The 24,362-nt window shown below is 42.8% G+C and overlaps 1 protein-coding gene across 2 annotated transcripts in view; it reads right to left on the bottom strand.

Annotated features, from left to right (window-relative positions):
* The window catches only part of TSPAN4 (tetraspanin 4), a 475,717-nt gene that overhangs the window by 432,675 nt on the left and 18,680 nt on the right, over positions 1-24,362 (bottom strand). The gene's annotated exons all lie outside the window — the stretch shown is intronic.

The raw sequence follows: 24,362 nt of genomic DNA, 5'->3' as shown, positions 1-24,362 counted from the left end.
ATGGGCAAAGGCACTTAAAAAACTAGGCCAGAAGAAAGCACAGCAGCAGCACTGCCATGTGCACGAATTCTGATTGCAGGAAGAGCACAAGTCCATTAGAAAGGGTTTCAGCTCTTCCGTGCTGTCAGCTCCCATATATCTCCAGATGTCAGTTTATCTCTACTTCTGTTGACTAGGTAAAAAGATATCAAAAGCATGAACGGTCAGAGGCATCTTGCCACCCAAGTACAAATGGATTTAATAAATAAATCCATAAAGAGATGAAAATCGGGAGGTCAGTATTAATTACACGGTTACTAAAAGTGCAAGTCCTAGAAAAGCACAGGTGCACCTCTGCCACTTCAAAAAGCCTCTCCTCACGATGACGTTTTTCTACCACCCACATGGCACTTCTGGACCCAATACACAGTAAAGCATACACAATTGTGCATGCTTGCAGCAGGCACTGTAGGAGCTTTGCAGTGGCACTGGGGATGGTATGGATGGACTCTCTCAATCAGACATCCAAAACATACTCTGAAGAAAAACTAGCTACTAGACAGCACAGTGCTTCTGCGGCCAGGTCAGGTCACTGGCACTGTAAGTACCTTGCAACCTTACCAGCACTTAGCTGAATCAAGATACAAATTAACTCACACCTCTCCTATACACTTTGTCCTTGTGTCCTCTCCCTACAACAGTTCCAGGAAAGAACAGGCATGAACTTAAGTTCTACTTTAAACAGTGGAGAGCCTCTTAAATATAATACTTTGTACTTCCAGACCCAAGTTCACAGGCACTGCTCGGTGGGCCATGCTGTTGGGAAAAGGCAAAGAGAAGCCTCACCACCTTCAGAAGAAAGCACTGCTAGAACACCGCAGAGGTGGCTATAGGCAGCTGAGCTTAATCTCTCCTTCAAGAGGGCAGAAGACACCCCATGCAAGCAACTGGGTGCCCCGCAGATCAGTGCTGTAACCGCTCTGCCTGCAAAAAGCTATCAGAAACTCGGTCATGCAGCGGCTGGTGGGCAAACCCCATCTGCCTCCCTTCCTACAGGCCAAACAGGCAGCAAGTTATTTTGCCCTGACAGCACCTCCTGCTTTCATAGTGACCGAAATTCAAGGCCACCACAGGACAAAGAGCATCACTGTACACAAACAGAACTGAGCACTAACAAAGGACCTCTGCCACTGGTTTTGTGCTGGGGACTGGGGGGGAGCAAAAGTCCGCAGTAGTCACGTGTGAGGGAAGCGGGGAAATCCCACAGCGAGATGAACCTACTTTCCAATAGCTTGAGCGTAAGAAGTCGAGGAAGGCTGGAAGTTAAGAGATCTTCAGCAGCACTCACCAAGCAGCCAGTTACTCGTAACAACCTTCTGCTGGTCTCGGCAGCTCAGGCAGAGGGAGCAGCCGCAGGGCTCTCTCTCTGAAGGCGTTCAGCACTGCACAGCAGCCACGCCGGCATGGAAAGGAAGGTCTTCCTGCAGGTCACACGCTGCTGGTCCTCCGCAGAGAAGGTGGAACCCATGAGCAGACAGGGAATCACCCAGACCTCCTCTCTGTTCTCCCCTCCCCAGTTCAACACCACGACTGCATTTATAGCCTGCTCCCCCCTCTCGCTCACAGAACAATTGCAGTTGGAGTTCTCGGTGAAGCCACAGCAGCCAGAGCAAATCAGGTGCATGTCCAGGTTTGCTGCCCTTTACACTCACAGGAAAACACATCGAGTCTTGACAACAGCACTCATACAGTTCTGTGGAGGGTCACCCCTCATACAAATGACCAGCGCACAACTGTTTCTACATACGCTGGGTGTTGGCCTTTAGCATGTTAACCCATTGCACACATCCCCGAGTGCATGTACAAAATCTCTGTGCCCACAGGTGCCTTCTACTTCTCCCAGTCAGGGTCTTCTACTCAAAAGAAAAAAATACAGACCCAGCATTCTTCCCCTCCCCTGTTCTCTGTTCTCAGTTCTACAATCTTTTTACCTTCTTTTCTTTCGGAGGAGAGGAGGTAGGGTACATACAGTCTCTACAAAAAAATGCATGACCCCAAAGCAAGCCTCAAAATGACAAGCAAACATAAATGCTGCACCTTCTGGAGCATGCAAAAAGTTTAGAGTTGCCTTATTCATCTCACTTTCACAAATTGTGTGTGAAGTTTATTTCACAAGCAGGCCTTGGTAGACCAACCACTGCCTCACTCCTCTCCTCCAGTTTGACCTCTAGCCTGAGTTACTGCACCTGCAAACTGGGAACAACAAATGGTAAGACAAAGTTATCAGGCATGTAGCGCCACGCTGAAATTCCATGTGACAAAACTGAAAAGCTCAGGTGTACGGCTTTGAAATTACCACCTCAGTAAGCTTACTCTCAACAGAAAAGGAGCTCTCTTCACATTGTCATTTCATCTGAACACAAGTCTGTGTGTACAAGCTATCAGACTGTCTGAATAGATTCAGCAGGTCCATAATGAGCACAAAAGCCAGTACATTTCTGGGCAGCTACATAACACCTCAGACTGAACCAAACTGAGGTACAGAGTAACGACAGCCTCTTCAAAAAGGCAGATAGTCTCAGAGAAACCTGCCAGCTGCATTGTCCATTGACGGCATTGCACGTGCCACCTGATGACAACAGGGAGAAGAGCCCAGTGGGAACTTCGTTGGGTGTTACAGCGACAGATCAGAGTCAAGGACAAAGTGCTAATTCTGTCCTGAATTTTAAAGCTATTAGTTTAAACAGATCCTCATTATCACTAAACTGAATGATGTATCCGAGAGGGTGACCAGCAGCTTTTTAAGCAAAGGGAATAGATGAGTTTTACAATAGCTGTTATACAGATCCTACTTCCATTTACCATTCACAGGGTACATGAACTCTGTTCCTTTCATTTGTACAGTTCCATTGCTAACGGTAAACACAGCAGATAAATACTTCACGATCCTTCTCTCACACAAAAAACCCCGTATCTTCCTTCTATGTGCTTGACAGAAAAGAGTAAGCTCCAAAAAGCAATACTCTATTTTGCTGGGTTTTTTAGGTTTACTACATTTTAGACATACAGATTAAATCTGTCTTTACAAAGACCTTAGAAATAGCTACATTCCTTCAAAGGCAGATGCATGGATAACTTACTCCTCTCCCCATTTCTATTAATGGCATCTTGTGGTGATATAATACTTTAATGGACAGCCACACCAACTTGTTCCAGCTGAAAATACATTACCTAACATTGTGTAGTGAAGAAGCCTGAAAAATGACAACTGCAGTAACAAGGCATAGAAAAAGCCTGCTTCTGTACAGAACAAGCTCCTGGGGGCTGAAGAGGTAAGAGTGATGCACTGTTCACACACTTTTCTATCAGGGGAAATTGATGGCATTTGGTTGACCTATCAATCAATCAAAAGTCAGTAGAGAAAAAGCAGAGGGAGAGGTGGAGAAATGAAGCAGCAGTCATTTGGAGAGAGAATTATGGCTGAGAAGATGGTCCAATCTTTTGGGATGCCTGCCACAAGCTGGCTTAGGGCAGTGCAGTGGGCCATCCTCTGTTCCATGTCACAGAAATCTTTCCTTCTTAAAGGAAAAGGCAGCAGCTCGTAAGCAAAGCATCAACACTTGCACATGTGTGCAAGAAAAATAGAACAGGACTGGCCTGCAGACCAGATCTGGCCCAATTGCTGACACAGTTGAACCTCTGAATTACATCACTATAACATGTTTGTTACACCCTTCCTATCTCTGATTCCCTGGTCTTCACATTACAATATTCATTTTAAAAAATATATGTATTAATACCTACCAAATTACAACTCATCTCAGAGTTAAAGATATTAATCTTTCCTCTCTGAAAGCTTGTTGCTAAATCTCTGCTGTGTTATCTGGAGTTGTGTGCTTCATTATCATATGCACTGTGACCACACATTCAAGGTTGAAAGGCACAGAAAGATGAGACAACAGGATCACAAGAATAAAAGAAGCAACTGTTAAATATCTGGTCAGCGTGCATCCCCTTGTCCTCCCTCACCATGATAGTTTGCTGCTTTTGAACAATTGATGAAGACCTGCAAAACCCCTTCTACACAGACAGCTAAACACCATGGCAGTAAGTCAGATACCAGAGCCTGAAATCTAATGACTGATCACCACCAACTCCAGTAAGCCTTGGATCAAGCCGAACCCACAAGTCTCATTAAACTCATTTTTATATAAAAATCAATAGCCCTTTTGCCTCCTCCCTCAGCTAGGAGGGAAACAATGGAAGCACTTCTACAATCAGACATACATCTTATGCAGGCTAAAAGAGTAAAGAGCTCCACAATGAGATTAATCAAAGTGAAGGAGTTATAATAAGCTTAAAAACGAGAGCACATTAATAACTGCTCACTTGTGGTAAACAGAGCTGGTAATCAAGGGCAGGTTCAGCAGAAATCTTATCCATCGTTGAAGCAGAATTAGCTCTGTAGCAACATGAATGAGCAAGTGACTGGTCTGGACAGTCACAGGCCAGGGTGGAAAGGCTCTGCAGAAATTCGATTCATCCATCAAAAACCCAGGAGAAGAGAAAGACACTCTTCTCTTAGCAAAGAGATCACATTTGTTGGTCATTTCAATGCAAAGATCACACTTCTCTGTCCACCATCAAGACTTTTTACATTGCTGGCACCTAGCACAGCAAGGATTATATGACAGTCCCTAAAAGCAAACCTTTCTCCGCTATTACACCAGCCCTAGCACAGGACCCCAAGCTCCAGCTGGAATGAACTATGCTTCTTCAGAGCAACTAATTTCTGAAGACCAGTTGATAGATGTCCAGTTTTCTTCTTCTGTTCCTGTGACAAAAACATATCCTGACAGTTCTTTGCTGCTTTTGTCTTGGGTCAGGAGATTTGCCTGGAGAAAAGTGCTCTCCTACTGATCTTTTTGTCAGCTTAGCAGCATACAATGCTGTGATGCTCCTTGAAATTTAACAGAAAAAGCAAAACAAATGAAGTCTTATCTCTATTCAAAGTTATAATTTGTCAGTAAAATGTTTTCAGAACTTTCAAGCTAAAAAACTGAAGTGGGAGAGCAGAAAAGAAAGCAAGACTGGCTGTATGCAACTTTTCACTACACATTCTGGTTATGCAGGAACATGCAATACCTTCTCCATTCTCCTATGGGCACTGAGTATATGAACTCAAAATCCTGACTGTACTTACCTTCAGAAGCCCCTTGGAGAGAGCTATCTTCATTTCACAGACAGGTGAGTGGTCTGACAGACAAGTTGGCTTAATCAAAGCTGGCTTAATCAGTGAGTCTGCAGCTCAACATTCAACTGCATGAGACTGAGTTTTGCTTTTATTTATCTACCAGTTATAGCATTTTTAAATTCATTTGAGGAAAAAAAGTTGGATGAGAAGAAAGGAAAACCACACTGTTATGGATGAAGAAAAAGCCCACACATGAGAGGCTAAAAAAACCCTTCTGAACTTGCTGGAGTCTTCACAGGAGGGCCCTCATGCACTCTTTAACCAGCTCCAAGACACGAGACTTGAAGTGAGAATATACCCACACAGACAAAAAATGGTAGAACGGCTAGATAACCACTCACTCCCGTAGCTGATCTTCCAAATGAATGACAAACTACCAGAAGGAATGCCAGCTGGACCCTGAAAGGCCAGTAAAACTCAGACAACAGTGGAATTACTCAGTGAATTTGGGGGAGGAAAACGCGCTCCAAAACTCAGAGTTGACACCCAGCTCCAAAACTTTTGACTTTACATAAGCTCCTATTTCAAAGAGCCTTTTTTTTCACTTAAGATATGTTCCCTCTGTTTTTATGAAAATTTTGTTGTACCGTGCTGGCAAAATCCACCCTTCTTCATCGTTACTACAGTAAGCAGTTAACTGTCCAAGCAAACAGACTGAGCTTCTTCCGAGCATGTTGTGGAGTCTTTGCAAATAGACTCTGTCCAACAGGAGAAGCAGGTTCTGAAGCTGGGTCTCTTTCACACAATTACCATCACACTCAGCTAAATACATGTAAGCTACCAGCATAAGAACCCCACAAACAGAGCATCAGCCTCCAAAGTAAAATGTCTCTGGTTGCAAACGCTGCGTGATCTCAAGGTATACTTTCTGTAACACAGCCAGTTGTTGCTCTAAGGACTATGCTTGGGATTCATATTGCACGCACGAACACCTGTGCGCAACTTGAGCCATTTAACCACCAGATGCAGTCTCAGAGGGATATCTTGGCTCCCTGTACAGCCAAAGGAAAGAAACAGCAACTCCAATGTAGCCCATCTTAAGGAAAGCCCTATTTGAGGTGGGATGAATCTCCCTCCCCAACTTCCCCTTCTCTTTCTTTTCCCGTCATCTGCAGAAGAAAGCCCTAAATGACTGGTTAGATGTTCAATTCTTAGACAGCTTCAGTTACACAGAATTAACGTAAGTTGAAGGTTTTAATCTTGACCAGAAAAAAATTGCTCCAAGCATCTGCTTTGCAGGAAAAGCAACTTGTTGATGTGGAAAAAAAAAAAAAAAAAGCTAGATAATAGGCGAAATACAGTTTTGGGCTCTAAACAGAAAGAGATTTTGCTCTTAATAACCAGATTACTCCTCCCCTCCTATCCCCAATGCAGTTTTCAGACTTAGATTCAGAACATCAAAATAAAGGTCTGGGCCAATTATAAATATGATGTAAAGCATGGAGTTTCCTTGATTGCTTCAGAGATTTTACTTATTACCTGAATTGCCTTATTTGCCTGATTCACATAATGAAGGTTTCAAAACACCACTTTGTTCTTAAGTGATAAAAAAAAGCAATCACTATAAACAACATCCTCAAGTGTTGTTTCACCTACTCACTAAGATTAGATGCCAATTTAGATCACAGGAAGCTGTAAGACTTCAATTTCTGTGTACTATGATATCTTTACTAGGTTGCAAAGATTACCTACATAATTCTCTCTTCATTTTTTAAACCATAAAACCATCTTCTGTCATATTTATGTGATGCCTGAACAAAGCTTTTCAAAACTAAGCTACTGGAGCTTGTTCACACTGCACTTTGTCTCACTGCTTCTGTCATTTTAATGTTGCCCTTCCAGCACAGCAGAGAAGATCATATGGTGTCCCAATTCAGATGCATGACTGTGACCCTTGAAGAAGGGTTTCCATAAAACAGGGTCAAAAAAAACAGAAAGCAGGTAAGAATTATACTGCTGCCTTGTTTCCCCACACAGGAATGGAAAATAAAGGCGGAGGAATTTATCCAAGAAAAATATCTCCAGGTAATTGTCAGTTTGAAGACATTATCATATTTTATGACAGTACTGGCTTCAGGCCTCAAAAAGAAGTAAAAGTCTCTTTGAACAAGATACAGAGAGAAGCCTATCTTTGACAAGAAATCAGCCCAGTAACGTGCCCAAAGTTCTAACATACAGTGACCATGCAGACATAGCATTTTTAAAGATCAAGTTTCTGAAATTAAACAGTGCTTCTAAAGCTCAGTCTTTCATGGCTAGGAATATAAAGTTCTCTATCATGAAACCCTTTTAGAAATTAATTCAAACACCTGGACTAAACAGAGTAGCTTTATTATGGCAAATAAAGAGAGATGGAAAAGCCATAGTCTTTTAACATCTTTCCTGCTGTCCAAAAAAACTAGATAACTACAGTTGATTTCAGAGTAAGCACATGAATTTCTCCATAAAAATAGTGACCAAGAACCTGGTATATAAGCCATGCACTCTCTGACACCAGCACCCCTTGCAATATCAACATGCTTTCTTCTGCTGGCAGCACTTTCCACTGCAAGTCCCAAACCCTTGCTATAGCCTACTCTTTAGGCATCGTGGAGACAGCCTTCCCCCCAACCTCCCCAGATACGCAGTTGATATACATAGGCAAACCGTTCCTCTCCCTTGCCTGTAAGGCCTCATGAATTGCTTATACAGCATTGCCAGCATCTTCAAAAGGATGCTGTAACAGCATCCAGATGCACTCCAGATAGCCTCAGAGAATCAATGCTTATGCCCCAAGGAAAGCCAGTGACAAGTAGGTTCCTGAATCCCAAAGAAAGTTTTGGAAAAATCCTGTCCATAAAAATCAAACAAGAAACTGTATTGTATTAGTTCACAAATTCACGCTTTCTTTGATCAGCAAACGCCGCAGGGATGGCAGGAGCTTGCCAGCTATGCTGAGGTGAGTTTTCCTGGCAGAGACGGCTTGCCTCAGTCTTAAAAAGAGCTACCTCCCTACTTTCTTGCATTTGCTGGAGCCGCTGTGTGCTCTAGCTGTATTTACAGAGTAGTTGTGGGCTCTGGAGCAAAAACGCTTTTGGCTTAGGTGCTTAAACATAGCTTGTGCTCTAGAGAAATACTGTAGTGAACATCAAACACATAAGCTGCTGGCACAGACACTTTCTCTTCTGTGCTGCATCGCTTCTGACACTGCCTATATCACTGTCACATCCAAGTGCCTCCCAGCACTGCACTAAGTGCTGCAGCTAATATCTGATGTTCAGTTTATTCTCTCTCTTCCCTGAGGGAGAACCATATGCACTGCAGTATGAACTGTTTTGAGAGAATATAGGTTTTAAACAGGTAAAAACAGCTTCTTTATGAAACTGAAAGCATGTGCCCTGAATGAAAGGTGCTCAGGCACATCATGCACAATAAAAGTTCATTTCATAGACTAGGGCAAATATCCTCCTCTCCCTTCCGTTAAAACAGTCTCTTCTGCAAAGAATGCCTTTATCCTTTTGGAACAATGTTCTACTGAACCAAAAGCCAAATCATCAACCACTGTCCTACTATAAACATGCATGGAAGTTTTAATGACACACACTACTGCTGAAGTACCATGACTGTACAACAAAATCACTCACTGATGCTTGTAAAGTATTTTGGAATCCCTGACTAAGAGGAATGATCAGTTTATTATCCAATACAGGATGCCAGCCTTTGTTTCCTCTCTGTTTTGCAGACTTTCTCATTTTCATGTCACCTGCACCAAATATGCTTATACTCTCCTTGAAGTAGAACAACTCCTTTCCAGTTCCTTGGCAATACTCTACTTCTCGCTCTAATTTGGCTTCTTCAGCTGTGCACACTTTTATCCTTATATCCAGCTCCTGAAATAGGCCTGCCCGGAATATTTTATAAAATCTGCATGAAATTGCCTGAAAAGCAATGTTATTATGAAAATGCCATATCTCTCGGGAATTATACAGTTAAGTTTTCTTAATAGCTTGTGCACTTGATGGACAGAAAACACTTCCTCCTTAGAAATAAGCAAAACAGATTAAACAATTCCAATAACACTGCAACAAAGAATTAAGATTTTTCAATGCAGAACTTTTGCATAGGACAACAATGGTTTCTAGAGGTGTTTCAGGGTCTCGTTATTGTTCTTTTGACAAGTCATCAAAATCTACAGCCCCTAACACTAAAAATTCTTGTACACAGACCAGAATTTTTTCTGTATTGAGAAAAAGACAAAAAAACAAGAACAATTAAAAAAAAAAGATTCCTACAGAGAGGGCATACATGCTGGTTTTGGCTGGGATAGGTTAATTTTCTTCATAGTAGCTAGTATGGGGCTACGTTTTGGATTTGTGCTGAAAACAGTGTTAATAATAATACAGAGATGTTTTCATTACTGTTGAGTAGTGCTGAGACAGAGTCAAGGCCTTTTCTGGTTCTTACCCCACCCCACCAGCGAGCAGGCTGGGGGTGCACAAGAAGTTGGGAGGGGACACAGCTGGGACAGCTGACCCCAACTGGCCCAAGGGATATCCCAGACCATACAACGTCATACTCAGCATATAAAGCTGGAGGAAGAAGAAGGAAGGGAGGGATGTTCAGAGTGATGGCCTTTGTCTTGCCAAGTCACCATTAGGCGTGATGGAGCCTTGCTTTCCCGGAGATGGCTGAACACCTGCCTGCCCAGGGGAAGTGATGAATAAATTCCTTGGTTTGTTTTGCTGGTGTGCATGGCTTTTGCTTTACCTATTAAACTGTCTTTATCTCAACCCACGAGTTTTCTCACTTTTATCCTTCTGATTCTCTCCCCCACCCCACTGTGAGGGAGGTGAGTGAGCAGCTGCGTGGTGCTTAGTTGCCAGCTGGGGTTAAACCATGACAGCCTAAGAAAAAAACTAATCAGTTCTGCTCAAAAAGAGGTTTCCTATAATCCCCAGTGGATCTACAAACAGCAACCAATAAAACAGTTCCTAACTCTCCACTTGTTGATGTAGCTTTCTTCTCCATGAAGAATTAAGAGTACACACTATCAGCAGAAAATAAAAGAAAAATAAAAGTTACAAGAAAAGAGACAACAGCATCCCTGTAGTCTAAATGCTATTTCAGATTTTCAACAATAAAAAGTCTTCTAAGAGCCAGAAAGTCACATTTGAGTCCCATATGTAGGTCACAGACAAACTGTTCTTTCTAAAAGAAATTAGCAATTAAAATTTAGAGATTTGATTTAACTTCACACAAAAAAGTTTCCAAAGAAGCACATCTGGCATTTCCGCTGTGCTGGTGGACTGAGATGCTGTGAGTGCTAGAAGCACTGTCAGCACAGGAACCTAGAGATCTTGGACATCTAGAGTTCAGCCCCCAAGCTGTTAAAGTCCAAAGTCACTGAACAAGTTCTGATGACAAGCAGATGTTTTAAACTGTAGGGGTCAAGAATGAATTACCATCCGATTTTCATGGATGAAAAAAAAACAAGTCCAAGGGGCACAGCACATTGGCCTTATCACAGTGGTCTTCTCTAGAACAAGCACCTCCAAGTCTCAGCTGAGGACTTCTCTTGAGTATTGTGGCAGGTGAAAGTCTCAGCTGACACAAGCAGGGCAATGGGAAGGATGGAGATATAAATATGTAAGGAAAAAAGATTCTTCTTGGATTTTGATGAATGCACTATATGAATGGGATAGAGGTAACTCAAAAGCACTACAACCAACAATTCCCAGGGGAAACAAAACTTGTATCCAGAGTTAAAATTCTTCTACCTGTACCCACTTCAGGCTGTCTGACTTGTTTTGCCATGCTGTCCTCTCTATCACAGAGCCAGTTTGATTTCAGAAATGCTTAGCACACAAAACAGTTATATCCCCATGTAGATAATAGAAATAGCTTTCTCGCAAGAAATATTCAAAATCCCAAACCTCTGCAAAATGCTACAACAGAATTTGCACATATCTTCTAGTTCTGATGGCATGACAATCCACTTTGAATTGGATCCCATGGTAACTGCAACATTAAGGTCCCCAGAGAGCCATCTCACACACACACATAAGATTGGAAGGGACGTGTCTGTAGCTTTGCAGTTGAAGAGACAGAACACAAACTTGATTCAATGCAGGGAGTCTCTCCCTCCTTTCAGCTAATAGCATTCAGAAAGACACCATTTCTTTTCCTTAGGAACAGGATTCAGCTCTCATGTCATCTCCAAGACTAGAGCACGCACTTCTCTTTAGGAACTGACCCTTGCTACGCTCTTCCCTCACACCCTAACGCAGCCTAACAGTAACACATGTACTTAATTAATTTCACTAGCAGCTTTTTGTTCCTCAGCAAGGAACTTTGTAATTTTGCTTTGTAATTTTTCTAGTTGGGTTGGTGGAAGCCCAAGGAAGCCAAGAAACAAAGCTCTGCATATTTTTCAGTCAACTGGAGAGCTAGCCGCTCTATCGATACACTGTGGTGGAGTCAGCCCAGAGATGCTGCCCAGGGAAAGTCCCCTCTCCTCCTTCCTTTGCCATACAGATGACTCCAACACTCCTGAAAGCAAAGGCACCTTTTGCTCACTCATCTCTCATCAAATTCCCTTTTCCAAGGGCATGCCTCATCTCACAGTTTCAGCTCCCTCACTAATGATTTTTCTTAATTGGCCAGCCTAAGCTGCTGCAGGATAACACAATATCATCCTCCCTCAGTGCACACTCATTCAGGAGCAAGGGAATGAAATACATCTCCTACTTTGTCAGCTTGAGAAGACGGAGCAGTAATGACTAGACTGCAAGCAATGAGGCAGCACTTACTGTTCCACCACATCACTGTGCTGTTCACTGCCACACAAAAAAGTTTGTGTCATCCTCATTTCCACCTCCTAGCAACTGCATTTCATGCAGAACTTGGTCTAATCAGAACTCAGAGATCCCCAAGAAAAAGAGCTGATTTAAAAACAAAACAAAACACCATACTTACATTGTCAGTATCTTTCTGACCTCTAGCTTGCTGTGGGGTACACACTATGACAGGCATCACAGAATTTTAATGCAAAAAGATGTCTTTGTGTAAGGCATATTTATCATACTTTTCATGGAACACCCCTTAAAAATTCAGATAAACAGCCCTAGAAGAGACATTTTCACAACATCCTGCTGACAGACACAACTCCATTAGTGTCCCCCCTTTTGAGCCCACTTTGATTTATTACAGTATCATAATTTGCAAACTCAGACTCTAGCAAGACAGAAAGAGGCAGGAAAGTAGTTTGAGTGAGACCTATAGCAATGAGAAGGAAGTGTTTTCAGGAGAAAGACCAGAAAGTGATGGTTTACTCTTTGCCCCAAAAGAAGTTATGTCTCTCAGCAAATCAATCCCTTTTGTTCTTCTTCCAAGCATATTTGGCTGAGCTTCCAACTTGTAGCAAAGAGGCAGGAAATAGCAAATTAATTATAGTAACATTAAAAGCACTACAAGTTTATATAACTTTTATTTAAGGCTTCTGTTGAAAATAAGGGTGTTTTGTCTATTATTTTCTAAAGTTGCTCTGCTTAACATTTATAGATCAATTACATGTAGATAAAAACAATGCACACTATCTAACAAAAATTACTATGAACACTACCCTTCCTTTGGGAAAGTATCTTCAAGTAGATGAGCCAGAGATACTTACACAAGCAACAGGTATTTTTGATTCAGTTTCTCAGAAGTGAGAAACAGAAGAGAATTTAAAATTCCTGCCCCTTTGGCAGAACACAGGGGTCTTTCTGCCTTGTTCTCTCTCTCAGCCATGACATGGAAATTCACAAAGTGAATTCAAGTCCTGAACATATCTGCTATTTTACATCTGGTTCCTGTTATTTTAACCTCAGAAGCAAACTGGAAAAAAAAAAGTAAATTCCAATTTCAGCTGATTGCTTATACTTTTCCTAAAGCTCCCTTCCTTTATTCTATCAGCCAGGTTATTTAGAGGGTATTACCCTAATCCAACAAAGAACTTAAGAATATTAATATTTCCAGTGAAGGCAAAGGCTCTAATGGATCAAAGCGCTTTATTTATTAGAGTTCATCAGCTCCTGCTTCATATACTAAGTATTCTACCAAAATACCCTTACAGTTTCATTATTATGCCTGTTGTATTAGCGGTAAGTCAGGCACAGAGCACGTACGCTCAACTTGGGAGTTCAGTTCTACCTTCCTAGGGGCAACTTTTCATACACCAAGTATCAGATTCTTCTTCCTCTAAACTTTTACTACAGCCATCAACAATTGACTCTGGGCCAGTTGCCTCTGAAGAACGAGTGGTCAGAGTGCACATGCAACATCCTGTCTGCCTCGGGGAATAACGAGAAAACTAACAGTACACCACTTTTACAGAAAACAGCCGTTCTGCTCCTGCTGTCTGTCCTCAGTACAGTCATGATTGTCCAAAGCAGACCTACCATCAGATAAGACAAGACCAGGCTCTTCTCAGTTATACCACGGCAGTCCTTCTCACTTTACTGGGATTTCTCATTTAAAGCAGAATAGCATGGAACTTTGTATGACCACAGACTTATCCAATGCAGTTAGACAGCAAGATCTGCAAGCAAATTAATGAGTTTGTAAGGGCATGTTAGTCACTAAAATAAACACTGCTCAATGAAATTCCTACTGCTTCATTTGTCATGTCTTGTAGTGCCTGATAGAAAATCACATGAATTAGCAACAAATGGCATTACCATTGCAACATTCAAGAATTCAAAAGAAACACATAAGACAGAAGGGTTGTTCCTGCATCGCTGCTTGCTTGCTGTGTTTGACACCAGCTGTCAGTAGTTCCACAGAACCTGCTCTGTTCTACTCTTGCTCCATCCCATACCAGTGACCCAGCAGGCAGGGCAGGAAACATCACCTCTGAAATAGAGAGGAGAGAAGGGGCTGGGGGAGGGGAGATACTACATACTCCCCTGGCACCTTCTTTCTCAAAGTCAAATTACAATACCTTCACCGTGGCTTCTGCTTCTTGCTCTCCTTCTTTAAAAAGAAAAAAGCAAGCATTACCTGTGGGTGTCAAGGAAATAAACAATCTCAAAGCTCCAGAGAAGCAAGATGCACCCTCACTTGGAGTTCCTGTAGTCAAGCTTATAGGAAAGGGACCATAGCTAGCACTAGACAGCTGCTACTACTGCTGGAGCCTGGAGCCCTTTTACCACCTCCTCTCACGAGAGACATCCCGCTCAGACATGGTTGTGGCAGGTTCCAGGTACCAATGCAAGCCAGCACTGCTATCCAAAGCAGAGAGCCTTCCTTCACTGCACCTCACTCCTGCTCCCAGAACCACTCCCTCGCATGGCTGTTTGTGTGTTCCTGTTTTCTTAAAATTAGCATCTTCCCCATAACTAAACTCCACAAAAATGGGCCTTGGTAAAGAAATAGTCAGCCATTAGCATGGGACAACATGACAGCGGGGGGGATACACATCTCCCCCATGGAGAATCTCCTAAAACCGAACTGCAAGTCCACAAGTCAGCAGCAACACACAGATATCCCCCAAGCTAACAAACATCTGCGTCTTCTAATAGTTCTCAGGTTCCCTTACATTTTCCTGTTACAAAATTGCACAAAGAATCTTGTTTTCTCACAAGGGAAAGGAAGAGGAGCCCAGAAATTGAAGAAACATGTTAGTGCAAAAAATTTCCAATGGGTTTGTTTGGGCAGCTGATGCAGAATTCATGTATTGGTGATGAAGTAACAAACATATAAAAATGTATCAGTGCTCTTCAGAAAGCAGAAAGACAGCACCTACCCTCTTTATTCCAGCTTGTTCATTTAATCCTAGGCAAACAGGAACTTTAGACATTTTTCAAGCATTTCATAAAGTAATAGCAATAAAATATCTAGGTAAGGAAGCTGTTTTACGGGGGGGGGGGGGGGGGGGGGCAAAACAAAACACAATAGCATGGACTTCCTATCAAAAAGATTAAAGTATGCAAGTAAGGGGGTGGGCAGAGGGCAAGAAATGGAATGTCACATACTGCAAAGAAGAGAAACTATTGCCTATTTAATGGAGTACAAGATTTTTATTTGTAAAACCATCAGATTCTGAAAGCCTAACCATCCCCCTCTGTGATGCAAGAGTGGGGGCATACTACAACACCCCACCACCTCCTAGAAAGGCTGCATTTCCTTTTCCAGGGGGACTGTATCCCAATTCTAAAATAACATACCCTGCAGTTTATTAGACTATTCTCATGCCAAAACACCAAAAGCAAACCAAAATCCCACACTTTGCTAAAGCAAAGAATAACAGAGAGTCCCATCTTAGAGTCTGTACTCCTGTGTGTCCCATGAAGCTTGCAAGGGAGCAGGCCCGTCTATATTAGGAAACATGCAGATCCTGCAATTCCTCAGCTGCTTGTTTGGCCTCATTGATCTGGCTAGCATTGATGTGTAGTGTTGGACTACACATGTTGCCTGTTGTTCCATGACCCTACCAGCCACTAGTCTGGAAGAAAGGAAAGTAGGGGCTGACATCCATGAAAATCAGAGAACATACTTTATCTCAAGCAGAGAGGGAGAATTTTATTCAAGGCAGTGCAAGAGTCATTGTCACTCACCAAAAAAGCTTACAAACTTCATCGATTAAGGCACACAGTCTGATCCTGGTGTGAGTTTTGAATAAGAAAATGTTTTCCCCCCTTTTGTGCCAGATCACAGTCTAAAATTACTCATCTTTATCACAGCAGAAAGAAAACAAAGTTAAAATGCTGGCAAAAGCATTGCCTGAGAGCTTCAAGTAACTGCAGCCTCAGACCTCTTCCTTACAGCCAGAACTGTATTTTGAAAAGAGGAAGAGGAGGGGGGGAAAAGTCACACCACACATTCACAGAACAAGACTCTGATCTGTCCAAAAGAGAGGCCAAACTTTGAGTCTCTCCTGTCCAAAACAGACAAGGACACCCGGCGCCTATTAAGTTTCCTATGCTAGCACCAGCGCATTAAAGTCAGCTCTTTCACAAAGCTAACGGACACAAGAAGGGTACTTGGGTGGGAAGGTGGAACCTCCACCTTCTGACAAATTTGATTAAAATTGGCTGACAGAGTCAAACACTGTCAGCATGGGGTGACTGCATGTGCCCGACAACCTCGCACATAGCATGATCATGTAAGCTCATTTTTTCAAGTGTAGTTTCCTAAGGAAACATAGGAGGGAAAGGCATTTTCACTGGCACTCCAAGGAAAAACTGAGTTTAATCTGGCACCCTTCACAAGTACTCAATTAGTTTCCAATTCGGGAACAGAAAAGAACAAATTAATTGACCAGCAAAGTCTTAGAACAAGCCTGGTACTGTGCCATCAAATGGAAGTGAGGGGAATCAGGCGACAAACAGCCCAGCTGCAGGCGTTCAAAGTCCTCTTCTGCCAACACTTCTCCCACAGGGCACCTTTGGTTCTCATCAAAAGAGCCAACATAGTAATTGCAAGAAACACAGTAGATTTGAATGCCTGTACCAAGAGAATTTCCAGCAGTCAAAATCCACACACACAAAACCAGTGAGCTGACATACAGACATACACACACAGATCAGACTACCAAGTGGTCTAGTCTACACAAACGCTAACCAAAGCACAAATCAGTACTAACACGCTAAACAAAAGTGGATGGATGAAAGCCACCAAAAAGCTGCATTCTGAAATCCATCTTTACACAGGAGATTAATCAGAATGAGTGAATGTTTTTGCTTCTGTGTGTGCAATATTCCCCAATGGTTTAGTCATTACAGCGAGAACCCAAGCTTTCTTTAAAAGAAAGATCTGCCTAAGAAGCTGAACACTTCAGAGAGCAAAATTAACTTGGTGGTTAGCCTCCCTTCCCAAAGAATTGTATTAGACAATTATCTACAGAAGTCAAAATCAGGCCAACATTTAAGAGCCACAAGGGGAATAACACAATGATTGCAATGGAAAAAAGCAAACAATGGCTAGGTGCTCATATTTGTTTGAGTCATATACACAGTGGCATTCATAATGAATACTAATTTTGAGTTCTGCTTTATGAGGCATATTCCTAAAAGGAACTTATTTTCTAATTATGAGCTCCAGTGACCATGCACATTAAACAATGAAAACAAACGGCAGTAGATATTAACATTGTGACAGTCCCATTATCTCTCAAGCAATGCATGGGGATAAAGCTGTTAGCCATCCTCATAGGCAAAATTTACTTGAAATGTCACTTCTATCCAAGTTCCTACAGCTGTCAGTTTACTCTCCCTCTATCCGTACCAAAAGGAGGCAATTAGAGAAAACTAAATTAAAGATTTAAATTCTTACTTACCAAAAATATCTATAGTTTAGAGATCACATGTTTAAAGTGTTCTTCCTAGCTTTTTAAAAGCAAAAACCCAAAACAATCACCCTCAAAAAAGATTGGGAAATGACTGGAATTTTTTCTTTCATAGTGTTGAACTTCTAAGGGATTCCCTGCTCATTGTCCTCCTTAAAAACGCAGGGGCAGCAAAGACTTGATCTTCTAGGTTACATGTTCTTCAAGTACATAAGGCATTGCTACTTTGCTACAGAGCACGTAAGACATCTAACAGTCCTTCATTACCTCCCTAAGAGCCTTCATTGGCAAACACAGCAGTACTGTATTTCTCAGCTGAAAGGCTTTAAGAAGTATCTTCTAGATGTCACCTCAAGGCTCAGCTGAGCCCAACAAGCAAAAGCAGAAGTTAGATGCTCAAGAGCCCCAGCATACACAGCTCCCTAGACAGGGTTTTATTTCCTATTTTACTAGATGCATTAAGCAAGAATGAGAGAGGCATGATAGTTTCTGAAGAGATTCACTTACAGCTTCAGCCTTGCAGCAGGTGAATATCAAAGCCAAACAATATTACTGAGAGCAAGAAAATACTACCAGATTTAGAAGCAGCAAGAAAGTAAAAGATGTGCAGCCTAGGGTAAAGTTAAAACACCCCCTTGTAAGACAAAACCATGTTGTTTAACGGTTTTGTGCCTGCTGCATTACTGCTCTCCCAGTACCACAAGTGATGCCAGACAGACATCAAGCCCAGAAACAGAACAAAAACCCAGAAATGTCAGAGGAGGTAAAACCTACTGTTTTACTAGTGGCATAACCTATAGGTATTTCCTAACGTGACTTTTAGCTTCAACGTGCAATAAATGGCACAATACCACCATTGTAGGGCTGAAACCAAATATAAAAAAAGCTACAAGACTGCACAGAGAAATCACAGGCTTCTCCCAGGACATCACCCAGGACAGACACATGGACAATGAAGTTATGTTTGGAAGACATTCAAGTTATCCCCACACAGTGCAAGCAAGAGACTTGCACTGAGAGAATAGGAGCTCATTTCAATCGGGGGAGCAGGACTGCTCAGTTACTCCTCAATATCTGGAATGTCAAAGATTAAACCTCTAGCAAGTCTTCCAGTGATTACACAGAACAGACTTTCAAGGACAATAGCATGTGATGAAAGAATATTCAGAGGCAAGACTGTAAGACTTTTTGCCTTCTATGCACTGTTGCATCTTCTTGCCAGGGGTAAAGGATACAAGCTAGCCCTTGCCTTAGTCTGAATTCCTGAATAGAGATGCAAATAGCAGTAATACAGGGATACGCTTAAAAACAGGATTCCTATGCTGATTCATATTGAAGCTAGGACAGAGAATGACACGTGTTCTATAAAGCACATTTCAAAAGTTTTGAACAAGACATCCAATTTACATTTCTTTAAATAAAAACAGATCTGCTTTATTCAGAATTGCTGCTATTCCTATTGTAGTTTGTAAGAAATGCAAATTCACAGAAGAGTGCATTATTCACCTCCACTGTGTGAATCAAGAAAGATTTGCATATATTAGACTGACTCAGAGGCGAGTTTACTGAATGCCAATCACATGAAAAATTAACCATACAATCTACTCATTACACAATAGCAGCAACTGACATCATGCAGCAAGAGAAATATTTTGACCTATCATATGACACTCCCAACACACGGGGATTTCTTTTTCTATGTGAGCACAGAAGTGTAACCTAGCAACAGTCAGAGTCTGTACCCTTTCACATGCACCTGACCCCAATAAAGCAGATCTTTCGTCCCAAACCCTAAAAGGTTTTTCTGGCAGAAATTAGTAAAAGAACAGTGTTCCCAATAAAATTATGAACTACACACAAATACAAACGTATTAAAAAGGAAGAATATATATTCCAGTAGATTAAGTTTTTGCCAATTTAGTTTTTAGACTAGCATTCTCTGGGTGCTCAATGCATATAACCAAAACCCTGCTTAGCTCCAGGAAGGTTTACTGGCACTTCATTTCAACTCCAGGATTGTGATGCTGCTTTTTGTATTGTTTCCTCCTGTCCTGGTTTCAGCTGGGATAGAGTTAACTGTCTTCCTAGTAGCTGGTACAGTGCTACGTTTTGAGTTCAGTATGTGAAGAATGTTGATAACACTGATGTTTTCAGTTGGTGCTCAGTAGTGTTTAGACTATAGTCAAGGATTTTTCAGTTTCTCATGCCCAGCCAGGGCACAAGAAGTTGGCACAGGACACAGCCAGGGCACCTGACCCAAAATGGCCAATGGTGTATTCCATACCATGGGACATCCCATCCAGTATAGGAACTGGGGAGTGGGGGGCAGGGTATGGCCGCTCGGGGACTGGCGGGGTGTCGGTCGGTGGGTGGTGAGCAATTGCCCTGCGCATCATTTGTACATTCCAATCCTTTTATTACTGCTGTTGTCATTTTATTAGTGTTATCATTATTAGTTTCTTCTTTTCTGTTCTATTAAACCGTTCTTATCTCAACCCACGAGTTTTACTTCTTTTTCCTGATTTTCTCCCCCATCCCACTGAATGGGGGGGAGTGAGCGGCTGCATGGTGCTTGGTTGCTGGCTGGGGTTAAACCACGACACCTCCACTCAGGATCCTGAGCTCCATCTCATGGTCACTGCGGCCAAGGCTGTACCCAGCCTCCATATCCCAAACCTTCCCTGTTTTCAAGTATGTATGTAAGCAGAATGCCTTCCCCTTTCGCTCTACACACTGCTTGTTCACAGCACTTACTTTCCCCTCACCTAGCCTCTCACATAGCCCAGAAGAGCACCACTAGCCTTACCTCAACAGGAATAACCCTGTAAAGTAAATAAGCTGTTCCCAAGAGCCCCCATCATCTACATCACTAGCATTTTGGGATGGGGTACTTTGGACTAGACTACAAGCATCTTATGTGCTCCTGGAACACAGTTTCCAGTTCAGTTTTATCCAAAAAGGAATCAAATACACACTCTGAAGCTACTCCATTATTCAAATTTAAGTGCAGTAAGGTGGGACAATCAGGAGAATTAGATTCAAAAAATGCACTCCTAATGCAAATTAACTGTCCAATATCAGTGCACACACAGAAGCCCATGCTCTAATTCACACTGCATTTATTGCAAGGGGCCAGTACTACACACTTGGAAGATGCAAGATGCTCTGCAGAAAGCAATGTGGGCCAACCTGAACTCAAGGAAATCTTGTCCTAATTCCCAGAAGTTAGGTATTTGTTGAAAACACCCAAACCACAAAAGGCTTGGTATCTCTTCCAAAATGCTTGTTCAAAAGCGACTGAAAGAAATTATACCAAGTAGTAGATTTTAGTTGTTCTACCTCAGTGGCATCTGAATTATTTTCACAGTTAAGACACTGAAGTACTCATTTTTGAAACACATTAAAGGGACGCAATCAGGTTAGAAATAAGTAGGCACATTAAGTGGAAGTCAGGCTGAATAAAGATAAAACTTTGGCCACCAGTCCAGTGTTTTATTTGCAGCATTAGGCAACACTCTGGCAAGCACGAAGATGTATATGCTAATATACAATGCCCTGTACTCCAACCAGATATATTGTTTGGGTTCTTTACAGGAAATTCTGCCAAAAAGGGCTTTAAGGCAAATGCTAGTGTTTTCTGTGTGCATTCTTACTAGACAAAAAATGAACATTAACATACACCTTCCTAACTATCCAAAGCCTAAGGTTAGTAGGAAAAATATTTTTATATATACTTATAGGGGGCAGTGTTTGTCCTCATATGTATAGCATTGGGTGTTACAAAATTAACTGAAAATCAGGTACCTACTTCCATGCTCAAAGGTCAGGTCTTCAAGAGTCTGCACTGTCTACTGGACAGACTTCGTACAACAGCTAGATCCAGCACACGGAGTGCTTCTTAAGCTACACACTTGAATAAGAACATCCATCTTTGAAAATCTAAACGCCTCAATGTGGTAGGTTGACTTTGGCAGGACACTAGGTGCCCACCAAGCTGTTCTATCACTCCCCTCCTCAGCAGGACAGGGAGGGGAGAAAATAAGATGGAAAAAAACTCATGGGTCAAGATAAAGGCAGTTTAATAAACCAAAAGCAAAGGCTGCACACAGAAGCAAAGGAAAACAAAAGATTTATTCTCTACTTCCCATCAGCAGGTGATGTTCAGCCACTTTCTGGGAAGTAGGGCTTCAGTACACACAGCAGTTGCTCTGGAAGACAAATATTGTAATAACAAATGCCCTCCCTCATCCTCCTTTCTCTTAGCTTTTGTTGCTGAGCAGACATGATATGGTATGGAGTATCCCTTTGGTCAGTTTGAGCCAGCTGTCCTGGCTGTGTCCCCTCCCAAGATCTTGCCCATCCCCAGCCTACTGGTGAGGGGGGAATGTTGGGAGAAACAGCCTTGATGCTCTGTGAGCACTGCTCAGCAGTAGCCAAAACACTGGCATGTTATCAACATCTTTCTAGCTACCAGTACAGAGCACAGCACCACGAAGGCTGCTATGGGTAAAATTAACTCCATCTCAGCCAGACCCAATACAGTCTCCACCCCCAAGAAGTCCCTTCATGGTCACCAAAAAGGCCTGTAGTGGGTTGACCTGGCTGGTGCCTATCAAAGCTGCTCTATCACTCCCCCTCCTCAAGTGGACAGGGGAGAGACAATATAATGAAAGGCTCATGGGTTGAGATAAGGACAGGGAGATCACTCACCAGTTACCATCACAGGCAAAACAGACTCGATTTGGGGAAGTTACTTTATTACCAATCAAATCAAAGTAGGGTAATGAGAAATAAATCAAATCTTAAAAACACCTTCCCCCCACCCCTCCCTCTTTCCCAGGCTTAACTTTACTCCCGGTTTTCTCCACCCACTCCCCACAAGCAGCGCAGGGGGAGAGGGGATATGGGTTGGGGTTGGTTCATCACATTTTGTTTCTGCCACTCCTTCCTCCTCAGGGGGAGGACTCCTCACTCTTCCCCTGCTCCAGCGTGGGGTCCCTCCCACAGGAGACAGTCCTCCATGAACTTTTCCAACATGGATCCTTTCCACGGTGTGCAGTCCTTCAGGAGCACACTGCTCCAGCGTGGGTCCCCCACGGGGTCACAAGTCCTGCCAGAAAACCTTCTCCATGGGCTCCTCTCTCCACAGATCCGCAGGTCCTGCCAGGAGCCTGCTCCAGTGTGGGATTCCCACGGGGTCACAGCCTCCTTCAGGAACCCACCTGCTCTGGCGTGGGGTCCTCCCCGGGCTGCAGGTGGAGATCTGCTCCACCATGGACGTCCCTGGGCTGCAGGGGGACAGCCTGCCTCACCAGGGTCTTCCTCACAGGCTACAGGGTATCTCTGCTCCAGCGCCTGGAGCATCTCCTCCCCCTCCTTCTTCACAGACCTGGGGATCTGCAGGGCTGTTTCTCTTACATGTTCTCACTCATTTCTACTCTGGCTGCCGTTGCGCAGTTCTTTTCCCCCCTTCTAAAATACGTTCTCCCAGAGGCACTACCACCATCGCTGATGGGCTCAGCCTTGACCAGCAGCAGGCCTGACTTGGAGCCAGCTGGCATTGGCTCTGTCGGACTTAAGGGAAGCTTCTTCTAGCAGCTTCCTACAGAAGCCATCCCTGTAGCCCCCACCCCCCCACCACCACCACAACTTTGCCACACAAACGCAATACACTCAGAAAAGCATGCGGTTGGTTTTATGTATGTATTTTTAGATGAGGAAAATAAGAATGACAGAAAAGCTTCATCTAATCAGTATAGTTCTGTTTATCCAGAAGTAAAGCTTATCTCCTCTCTATGGATACACACGTACCTTTGAGAGGCAGTGGGAAATTCCAATTCTAAGTATAATGAAGGATATTCTTAATGACTTGGGCTAGCTGTTTCAAATGCCTTGAGAAGTGGTCCGTAAACCTACATAGATTAAGAAACGAGTTGTTGGTACTTTTCAAAAGAAGTGGCTGTAAGCCAAAAGGGCAAGAAAAATCCTTTATGAGGTCTTCCTCACCCTACTCTTTTCTGGTTTTCCCTAACTATTAAATGGCATAAGGAAAATAGATGTCAGCTGCATTAATGGCCCCTTTGTATGAGATTTCAATACTGAAATACATTTTTTAAAAACAGCCAAATCTGCAGCCTGGAGCAATTTTGGAAACTTAAGCAAGACATTTGTAAACTTTCCTCCTCCTGTCTTCGTGTCAATCCACAGGCATCCACAAGCATCAGGAAGAGAATCCCAGCTTCTGATGGGAACCTGGGGTCTTACTTTCATTCCATCTATTTGCACACTCATGTTCAAAAATTCTCCAGCTGAATAGCCACAAGAGAACAGCTGTTTCCAGACAGCAGCAGCTAAAATATATAACATACCAAAGATCAAAAATCAGCACACCAGCAAAGAGCACAACACAAGCCTGTGTATGCATCAGTAGCTGGGAGGCTGGACTAGGTGCTCAGGAGACCCAGGCTCCATTCCCAGCTCCAAGTATGCTAGAGACACTCCCTGCCCATCTTCCTCCAGTCAGAGGACATGATCCCGAGGACAGGAGCATTCCTTCCTTGTGCAGTGATTAATGCTACAGAGTCTCCAATAACCAGCAGAGCAAAGACTAATTCCCTCCTCTTCATGTCTGCAACAGGAACAGGCTGACACAAAACTGCAAGCCATCAGTAACCGTAAATAAGAGAGAAAAATACATAATTGAGGCAAATTAGATTTGGAAGAAAACATTGAAGGGAAGGGAATAAAACAGCATTCTTCATCAGCCAAGACATCACTTAGTCATGATCTGAAGCGTTCACACCTGCTCCGCTCCGTCACAAACTC

The sequence above is a fragment of the Accipiter gentilis genome, chromosome 17 (assembly GCF_929443795.1).
Source record: "Accipiter gentilis chromosome 17, bAccGen1.1, whole genome shotgun sequence".
NCBI lineage: Eukaryota > Metazoa > Chordata > Aves > Accipitriformes > Accipitridae > Astur > Astur gentilis.
The sequence above is the reverse complement of the archived record's forward strand: the minus strand, read 5'-3'. Positions and strand labels throughout refer to the sequence as shown.